The sequence below is a fragment of the Otolemur garnettii genome, unplaced genomic scaffold (genome assembly GCF_000181295.1).
Source record: "Otolemur garnettii isolate 467f Iridium unplaced genomic scaffold, OtoGar3 scaffold00430, whole genome shotgun sequence".
NCBI classification, from domain to species: Eukaryota; Metazoa; Chordata; class Mammalia; order Primates; family Galagidae; genus Otolemur; species Otolemur garnettii.
Window position 1 is genome coordinate 26,786 of NW_003852825.1, and position 10,681 is coordinate 37,466.

General features: G+C 35.3%; 1 pseudogene; it reads right to left on the minus strand.

Moving 5' to 3' along the window:
* Positions 1-9,038: 9,038 nt before the first annotated feature.
* On the minus strand, positions 9,039-9,120 carry LOC111722815 (annotated as a pseudogene).
* Between the last annotated feature and the right edge of the window lie 1,561 nt (positions 9,121-10,681).

Here is a 10,681-nt window from a genome sequence, read left to right on the forward strand (position 1 = left end):
AAAATAAATAAATATTGCAAAAATGAAAATAAATACAGATGCCTCAAAGAATCCCAGTATTTGTTAGTTTCCACTCTTTATTAGATCATCCTTCTGAGCCCTATCTAAGCCTTGCAAACATATTTTTTTGCCTCTGGATAAGTTACATTCTCTTCATTTTTTTCATATAAATGGAATGACATAATATGTGGCCTTTTGTGTTTGGATTCATTCACTGCATATTACGTTCAAAATTCATCCATTGTTTGGACACAACATGTTTCCTTTATATATGAGTTGATGGCTGTTTTCATTATTTGTTTGTGATGAAGTACACTTCTAGAAACAATCATCTATGTTTTGTGGGAACTTACCTAGTCATTTCTTTTTCTGTGTGTGTATACATCTATCTATCTGTCTGTCTGTCTGTCTGTCTGCCTATCTATCTATCTAAACTATAATTGGGATTACTGAGTAGAATTTGACAACTGTATGTTAATTATTTGAATCCATTTCCTCTCTGTCTGCTCTACAAGGGGTTGTGACATTTTACATTGTGAATCTGTGTAGGAATATTTTTTCATTTCTACATAATCCTCAACACTGTTTTTTTTTTTTTTTAAGAGAATTGATAAGTGTGGTGTAGTTCTCTTCACCCTATTTTTTTTTTTTTATTTCCGTTGTCCAATTTTATCCTTTGTATCGTTGTGGAAGCTACATTTTGACCTTTACCTGTTGAGTGTTTACATTGCTGTTGGTCCATTTAGATGGTTATTATTACTGAGAATAAGTCTAAGTTTTTCCTGTATGGCTGGTCTTGTTCTGGTGGAATTTCCTCAGGGCTTATATACCCACAAAAGATTTGATTTCTCCATCATTTTTCAAGCTTAGTTTTTACCTTTCTTCCCTATTGAGTCTGTATTCATCCTTGTGATTTAGATATTGTTTCCTCCAAGTAGTAGATACTTGAATTTTTTTTTATCCACTCAGCATGCCTATATCTTTTGAGAAAACCATTAAGTACATTAGCATTACTTGATAGTATTGACATATGAAATTTTGATGTGTTCATCTTCTTTGGTAGTCTCTTTTTCCTTTGTATTACCTCTTGTTTTATTGTTGTATGCAAATTGTAATTTTTGGGAGGGGTTATGCATAATGCCGAGCAGGTCTGCTGATGATAAATTCCTTCAGTGTTCACTTGTTTGTAAGAGACTTAATTTTTCCATTGATTGTGGAACTTAATTTTGCAGTATACAAAATTTTAGTCTGGTTCTATTTCCATTTAATTTGACTGAAGATTGGGGCTCTAGTTTCTTCTGTTTTGTAATGTTTTTTTCTGAGAAGACTGTAGTTAGCCTAATGGGCTTTTGTTTGTATTTGGTGCCTTCATCTTTTTGCTTTGGGGATTATTTCCTTCATTTTAATTTTTGCCCATTGATTATTGTCTGCCTCAGAGATGACCTATTTAATATAAACTTTCCAGTGTTCAATGTCCATATTGTATTTGTATGCCTGCATTTCTGATGATATTAAGGAAGTTTACCTCAATAATTTCCTCAAATAGATTCTCCATATTTTTAACTTTTTTCTGCTTCTCCCTCAGGGATATTTATCATTCAAATGTTAGTTCACTTTACAAATCTCATATCTTTCTCAGTGATTGGTTGGATTTTGAAACACTCTTTTCTGCCTCTTTGAATGACTGAGTTATTTAAGTACTTTGTCTTCAAGTTCTGAGATTCTTTTTTTCCTTGAGGTAACTGAAAGCTTTCTGATGTATTTTAAAATTTCTTAAATGATTATTTCAATTCTTTATAAACTTCTTTATGTCTGGCTCTTTAATAACTTTTCATTTTTTAAATTGATTTCCTGAAATATATTTGACTTCTTTTTTAGTTCCAACATCCTATTCAATTCCATTCACCTTGCTTGCCATCCATATTTTGAATTCCATATATGTCATTTTGGGAATTTCCTTGTGGATGGAGTTCACCGCTGTAACTCCATTGTGTTCCTGGGGCAGTATCAAATTATTATTATTTTTTTCATGTTTCCAGGGTTCTTTTGCAGGTTTTTTCTCATCTGATATCTCTTATCTGAGTTCAGTTAATAGGCACCTGTTCTCCTTTGCTGTAGACTCTTTGTAACAAGTCCAAGAGTAATCACTACTCAGAGCTGGAGGTCCTGAGTACGGTATTGGACCTTACAGAGTTTCTGCCTACCCAGCGATAGTGGTGTCGAATCGATGGTAGGGTCTTTCTTGGGGTCAAAACACAATTCTGTGGTGTCAGGGGTGGAGTTTCAGGTCCACTGGCTGCCTTGGTAAATCACAGGCAGAACCTCAAACTCAGGCACAGTGAAAGCTTTCAGAGCTGGCTCTAGGGAATTTGGAGTCAGATCTATCTCTATGCCCGGCTGTTCCACAAATGTGGGAACTGCTTATACCCAGTCATGAAGGCAGAGACTTATTGACTGAAGGTAAATTTAGGAGGGCTAGAGCTGCTGGTCATCAAGGAGCTCCCTACACACCTAGGACCTACTGAAACAGTCACCCCAAGCTTCATAAGTAGTGTCTGGGGCTCCTCTTCTTTTCAGCTCTCATTGCAGGAAGGAGGCATTGTAGGCCTCTTGTCACACAGCATGACACAAGGTAGTATCATTTCTCCACCCCCCCCCAAGAAGGGGTAATGTAAAAGCTACTTCTGGAAGGTTGAGTCCCAACTAGACCTGGGTCCATATTACAGAGTGATCAGGAGGGTGCTAGTTGTAGAAACCTGGGATTGGCAGGCCCCAGATCTCTGCTTCATCTGCTTTCCAGTGGTATGTCTCTGAACAGATTCTGAGCCCCGCTCTGATAAGCCCACATATCTGCAGTGAAAAAGTAAGATCCCTAATGCATTGAGCTCCCTGTCACATTAGTTTCTCTCCTAAAAAGCAGTGACCCTCATGTTGTTTCTATCTTTTCTGTCTTTGCCTATTCTCAGCTGTGTCAATTGTATTGATGTCGCACAGCTTAGTCTCCAAGATGGTGAATGATGTTTGCAAGTAATAATAAACAGGTCTTATTTGGTTGAATTGTTTGATGCTATAATTAGGTATAGAGTTGTTCTCCTTGTCGGTGGTTTATGCTTGTAAGAAAGCGTTAGTTACAGAGATATTCTTTTGTGCCTGTAGTAAGCTCTAGTCCCTCAGGCTTTGGGAGGGGATACATAGATCCCAGGGGGGTTGTTTTTTTCTCCACCAGGGTGGAGTTAGATGGAAGAGAGAGAATAGGTGTTTAAATTGAGTGAGCCTGGAAGTCTTTACAAAATCTTGGCAGGTTTCCATTATTATTTTCCCAGGCACTAGCAAAATCAACTTGGAGAAGTGTCAAGGCAGGATCTCCAGACTGGGAAGGGTGCTCATTAAGAAGGAACCACAACTTTCTCACTGGATTTTGGGAATGAGCTCTGTCATTCCTTTGTTACCATTTTCCTTGCCCTCCAGAGTCTGTAAGTGGTGCTTGAAAGTGTCACACACAGTTCTTATGGTACTGTGGACTGGGATCTTCCCTGCAGGGGAAACTTGCCTAGTCTTGCAGCTTAGCTTTGAGCCTCAGCAAGGTACCAAGGTAATTTTCTTTGAAGGTAGGGTAAGCTGCTGGGAGGAGAATCAAGGCAGCCTCACACAACCAGGAAGACTGCTCCTAAGGAAGAGGTTGCAATTCTCTCATTGATTGTCAGAAGTGAGCTCTACCCCGCTTGTGCTAGTCCTGCCCTCTGGTATCCAATTGCAAATGGGTGCCTAAACATAATGTACTAGGTTGCTATGATGCCAGGACCCGGGCTATTCCCTGCTAGAATACCCAGCCTAGACCCACAACATGGCTTCCCTGCTAGGTGGATGAATACTTTCCCTGATCACCACATCTCAGACTCTCACAATATTTTCCTGTCAGTTACACCCACATGGGCTCCTTCACTTCCTAAGTCCAGCTTCCACACGTCCTTCCTAGCAACCTTCTTGAGCAACCTTCTTGAGTCCTGGAGCACAGGATCCAGCCTGCTTATCTAACCTACTGGCATACAACTCTGAAAATTTTTGTTGATCAGGGGCCTCCCAGATTGAGTGATCCAGATCCACTTCAGGTCTTCAAAGTCAAAGAAGTAGGCTCCATTCTCTATGGAAACCTCAGACTGGAGGACATAGCAGCTGGAGAGAAGCAGTTGCTCACCAAATTTTTGACTCAAACTGCTCTTTCAGATATAGCAGGTTGGAGAGGAGGGGCAGGGAGAATAAGAGCCTGAATAGAAGAAATCCAGCTTTCCTGCCTCTCAGGTCACTCTTCTTGGAGGGTTTGCTGCATGGAGTGTTCAAGCTCTTGAATTATGCAAGTTCTTTCCATAATTCTATGGTTCTGTAGTGCAGTGCTTGGGCTTGTGTACGTGAAAAAGCTTCCAAGTAACTGGGTAGCCTTCTGATCACTTGAAAATTTTTGATAAGGAGAAATAGATCCCCTCCTTACCCCTTTACTGTGCTCTGAGTCTGGGTTTAATCCTCATATATATATTATTTTTCCACTTTGTCTTCTTCCTTCTCTGCTTCACAGTTTTTATCTATGACGTCTCCAGAAGGCTACTATACTTCATCCTCTGACTGCTACATGAGCTGTTTTCTTTCTCCCCATTCCTTTATATGAAATCCTTTTTTCCCTGGAATGGTGTGCTAAGGGATGTCTCTGGTCAGCCTTTTTCCCTAGTTCCTTATGTTTTAGATGTAGCAAATTTATTAATATGTTAAATGTACAAATCATGGATTCTTTGAAAAATCCTTTCTTAGAGAATCTTCTTCATCCATAATCCTTAAATAAAGCATTCTTTCTTTCAAACATAATTTTAAACCCTGTCCATTAGCTGATTGTATTAGATATAGATATCTGACCTAAAGTGGATCTACCACTCATGAGCCTGTTTCCTTAGAATTGGAAACTGAGGTACAGAGAAAGTAGGACAGTTAAGCAAAGGATGCTTGAAGAAAAAATATCAAATAAAATTTTATCCAGAGTAAGCTTCAGAACAAGTCTAAGTTGTAGTAAGACTAAAAGTATGGAGGATCAGAAATCCATGAGTGAAAAAAGAAAATAGGTCTGCATTGAGGAATAGGATAATGGAGGATATACACAGAAACAGAGATGAGGGACCTAGGATGCAAGAGATAGGAAAAATTATTTCAGTTCTGACTTTTCAGTTTCGGGCCATGCATAGCCAAATGGTATTTTTGGTTAAGTTCCTGCATATCTATAAGATTGCTTGTCACTCACACACACACACACACACACAGACATATGTAATATATGTATATGAAATACTCTCTTGACTTATTCTACTATGATTGTAATTCTGATCGTTTAGTAAGAAGATTATGTAATTAATCAACTAATTTTTATGTAATGGAAGGACAAATAGAAATAAAGTTCATGACATCATCTTTTTTTATAAAATCTTGATTGTTTTGTGGTGAAAAATTAACACATTTATAAAAAAGAGTAAATAATATTTGCCAGTATTTTATTTTAGATATCTTAAATAAAAATGTACTAATAAGGTAAACATTTCTATTATTACAACCCCTATGTGATTGTTATTGCTATACTGTGAATAGGATAATTTATACAAACAGGTGTTAAGGGTTTTATATTTTTACATTTTTTTCCTGTTGCTTGGAATTATCTGTTGTTTTTATTGATGCATAATTTATTACTTAGTATCAGTGCTTAGAGAAGAAATTATTCTTCTTTAAATACTAGCCTCCTACTTAGTATAGAAATCAAGAAGTTAAATTGTTTGTTCATGATCCATATTATGAATAGGGATACATGAATTGACACTAATACTGCTATAATTTTTTTTCATTTAGCATCTTTTTGAACAAAGTATATAAATGCTGCAATATTTTTGTGGCCACTGAAGTCTTTATACACTTTTCTTAGCGGCCAGATAATGATTGAACAGAGGTTTCCTAAAATACCTGGCACCAACATGTCTCCCATTTTTTGCCAAAGGCATGTGTGTGTGTATATTGTGTGCATGCATGTGTGTTAGGATATGCTATCAATATTCTTTCAGGCAATTTATAATAACTCTATCTTAGCCTTTACTTTCTGTTCATGCAGAGACTAAAGGTCAGTCTGAAGTAAGGTTGTGGGACCTTCTGAAGATTTTCTTAGGCATATTCACAACCCTATGCATGTGTAGAGCCTTAGACATGCATCGATTCCCAGGAATAAGCTTGAGATTTTCAAAACTACAATGCACACATATCTCATTCCCCAGGTTTTCCTATTAAGCTTTTGGGTTAGCCTAGGGTTTGTCCCATCTCTTACCCACTGCTTTGAGCAGTCAATATGTTAAGTAATTTATTCTAATAATTTTTTCAGACAAACAACCTCACAGGAAAAAAAAAATAACTTTTTCATTAGGCAACCTCCAGATGCTGTTAAATAAAGAATGTGAATGGTGTCTTCTAAATAACCACCAAATTAAATAAATTAAATAATGACAATTTTCTGGTAATTTGTCTTTAAAAGAGCTCCTAACCCATTCTATCCTCTCTAGTTATCAGATTGCTGGTTTTCATTGTGGTGCTGGCATTGCCATGCTGGCAAATTAAAATACTACAAAACTTTCTGTTCTTACTAAGATTCTGTTGTTTTGCTAGAATACATTTCGTGTTAAATTCCAGAGTTCTGAAAATGCTAGTTCAACCATTTCTAACTAGTGTTCTCATTGTTTATACAGAAGAGAAAATATCTGATGGCCCATTCTATTCCATTTCCATTGAGTCACCTCTTTTCCTTTTTTTTTTTCATTCTATTTTCTCTCAACAGAGAAAGATTTTCTGTGCTTCAGTTTGCATGTGAACAACTTCACCAATCCCATTGTTCTCAAGTTTATTTCACTTCAGTTTAAGTGACAAGTCTTACTAAAACGAAATCTTACATTTTCCATTCCAAATTCTAGAAAGAAATACTATGATTGCTGTAGCTTTTGTTTAGCATTCACCCTAGTCCAAAAATGTGTGGTCAGGATGAAAGTGCCATGTGATATTACTGTGGAATATTAAAGCATTTCTCTAAGAATAAAGATGCATTTTGGCTCATTATCAGTAGAAACATGAACTTGTTTCCATTACATGATGACATCACTAGATATATAACAGAATAAATGAAACACAAATGTTAGGAAGATTCTTAATAAACTTGAGAGAATAGAATAATTATAAAAGGGGAAAATAATTTTTATTCATACTATCCAGAGGTGACTATTAACAACATGTTGATATACAGTCAGCTCTCTGTATCTGTGGGTTCTGCCTCCATGGATTCAGCCAACTACAGATCAAACATATTGGGAAGAAAAATAAAAAATAGGGCAATAAACACTAATATAAATTTAAAAAACAATACAATATAATGACTATTTGTATCACATTTACATTGTATTAATTATTATAAGTAATCTAGAGGTGATTTAAAGTGGGTGGGAGGATGTGCATCTGTTATATGCAAATACTACACCTTTTTTTTTTTTTGAAGTTTTTGGCTGGGGCTGGGTTTGAACTTATTACCTCCAGCATATGGGACCAGTGGTACTCAGGCCTTAGTGGCCACAGGTACCACCCAATACTACATTATTTTATAATATTTAAAAAATTTTAGCATGCAGAGATTTAGTTATGAGGTTGGGGGGTTTCCTGAACTAATCCACTATGGATTCGGATGGACAAGTGTATATCTTTCTAGTCACATGCAAATATATTATGATAATCTTTTCATGTTATAAAATATCCTTCTAAAATTTTAGAAGTTAAGTTTAACTTCTAAACTTAAAGTTAGTCTCTAAGTTAGTCTCTAACTCTAAGTTAGTCTCCTTCTAATGCCAAGATTTCCTAGGCTTTGACAATTGTGAATAATAATAGGTTCACCCTAACCATTATAACTCAAGTTTTATAAGTTATTTTTCTTACATACTTCAAATACTCACAAAATCTTTTCTGTCTTTAGGACTGGTATCATCCATGAATATGAATATTATTCCATATAAATCATTGTGTACATATTTATGCACTTAGGTTTACTTAATAAGAAAAACATTTTTGTTTTGAATGTATTTGATGATTTTATTGTATTTTGCTTAATTGCCCCTTTAGACTTAAATTTTACTTGGTTTCTTGTGATGGGACTTTTTATAGTCTGATATAAGAAGCTTATCCATGGGTGGCACCTGTCACTCAAGGAGTAGGGTGCAGGCCCTATATACCAGAGGTGGTGGGTTCAAATGTGGCTCCAGCCAAAAACTGCAAAAAAATAAATAAATAAATAAATAAATAAAAAAGAGGAAGAAGAAGCAGCAGCAGCAGCTTATCTATGTGTCTAAAAATTTTCTTATACCAACTTAATTACACTATGTTTTCTGAATATCATGGTATATTTCTTGAAGAATCTACATTTACTATGACAAATTGAATAGTTCCTTTCCTACTGCTTATTTGGTTAAGAAAATGATAACGTTTAATCATTGTGTAATAATTTGCCACATGAATTTATTATAGAATTTAGTATACAATGTCAACATATTATTCCATTTTAATTATGATTTTATATTCTATATATTGTATTAATAAATATATTCCTTTTGGCTTGGCATCTGTAGCTCAGTGAGTAGGGTGCTGGCCACATACACCGAAGCTGGCCTAGGCCTGCTAAACAACAATGACAAATGCAACCAAAAAATAACTGGGTATTGTGGTGGGTGCCTGTAGTCTTAGCTATTTGGGAGGCTGAGGCAAGAGAATCGCTTAAGCCCAAGAGTTAGAGGTTGCTGTGAGCTGTGACACCATAGCACTCTATCAAGTATGACATAGTAAGACTCTGTCTCAAAAAACAATAAATGAACAAAAAATAAACATGTCCCTTTTAGTATTGTACCTAGTGGAGGAGTGGTATTGAAGTCCCTGAAAGAATAAAGACATCTATCTACTACCGTTTGATGATTGCATCTTTTCTGGGATTAACTTTTATTTTATTCTTCAATTCTCTACACATTCAGAGAGATTTCTCTAGTAACAAACTATAGAAATGATCCCTGAAAGTATAGTCTTTATTCTTCAATTCTCAAGGCAGTATTCCTTCGATTTATGCTGATGCACATTCAGAATATCAATTTATCAAGAATCTCTAATCTTAGGCAATAATTATGCTATACTCCCTAGAGTTATATGTTTTTAATTTGGCTGCTTGTTTAAACTGGAAAGTCTGTGTTTTACTTTCTTGGATTTTCTTGTTTTATAAGTATAAAATGTCAAGAGATTAAAGAGTCAGCATGCATAGTAATATGTGAAAGATTTGAATATATATAATATATATATATATTTAAGTACATATATTTGAGTATATATATTTGAACCTGAATATATACAGATTTTGTCTGAAAGACTGAAGTTAACCAGATTGAATTGAGTTATAGTTTATTTCAATATGATTGAGAGGAAATTACCAGTCTGTAGTAGGGTTGTTCACAGGTTAGAACGTTATGTTAACTGCTACTAATTTTAGCAATGTTTTTTTATTCAATCTTTGAAAGATCTAATTATTTGTGTGTAAGTAGAAGTTGTTATAGTCTCTGGAGTTCAAAGGCATAGCATACTTCCTGTTCTTAAGACTCTTAAGATTTAGTAAAGTATCACAAGGATGAAAAAGCAAGTATCTAATGTATTCAAAACTAATATGAAGACAGTAGACAAAATAATACATACCTTCACAAGAGAAAAACTCAATTTAATTGAAGTTGTGGAGGAGAAGGGAAGAGGGAGTAACATTGGTGTGTGCTCAACTAATAGGCACAATGTAAGGGTATATGGCAAACCTCCTGAGTGAGAGCACAACTACAACAAGGACTTTACCTAACAAAGGCAAACACTGTAACCCAATCATTTGTAACCTCATCTTAATCTGAAATTTTAAAAAAAGATTCACATTTTGTATTCAATCCACAGATTCATACAAATGAGTCTAATAGGTCTAATAGGTGCCCCTTTATAGAAATTAAAGCATTAGATATGTTGATGTCGTTATGAAATTAAGTAGTATACACATTTAAGTTACCTGAATTTCCCTAAATACCAGACTCTCTAGAGAAGGAGCAATGATATTCATATTTTTTTCACTCTTGTTTTCTTTGATGCTGTTCTTTTACATAGGCCTCTCTAAGTGATGAAATATATGTTTACATGCTATTGTTGCTTCAGAGGACTTCCTAATCTTTGGTGAGTGCTGGGGTTGTTCAGTTAGGTATTTCTACACTAGTACAATCAAGGCTCTGAAGGTGCCACAATGTGGTGTTGTAAATCTGTCTTTTATTTTTTTCTGTTTCCCTCCACTTTGAAATAGAATAATGTGCAGATTTATGTCACATAATCCTGAGTTGGAGAGATATATTCTCTTTCTCCAAAACCAAGGAGAAGATGGAGCAAAGGAAAGAGTTTGCAAATTCATTTTGGCTTTCAGTTAAAGTTATATCTTCTCATTTAAACTTTCATAAATAAAGATAATTTTGTTTTTCAGTTGTTATCCTTTCTCCTTCAAATAGTTCAGAATTTGGGTAAATAATACAATTCCTATTTGGGGGGAATTCCCAAAGACTCCAAAATCTATGATGGAATG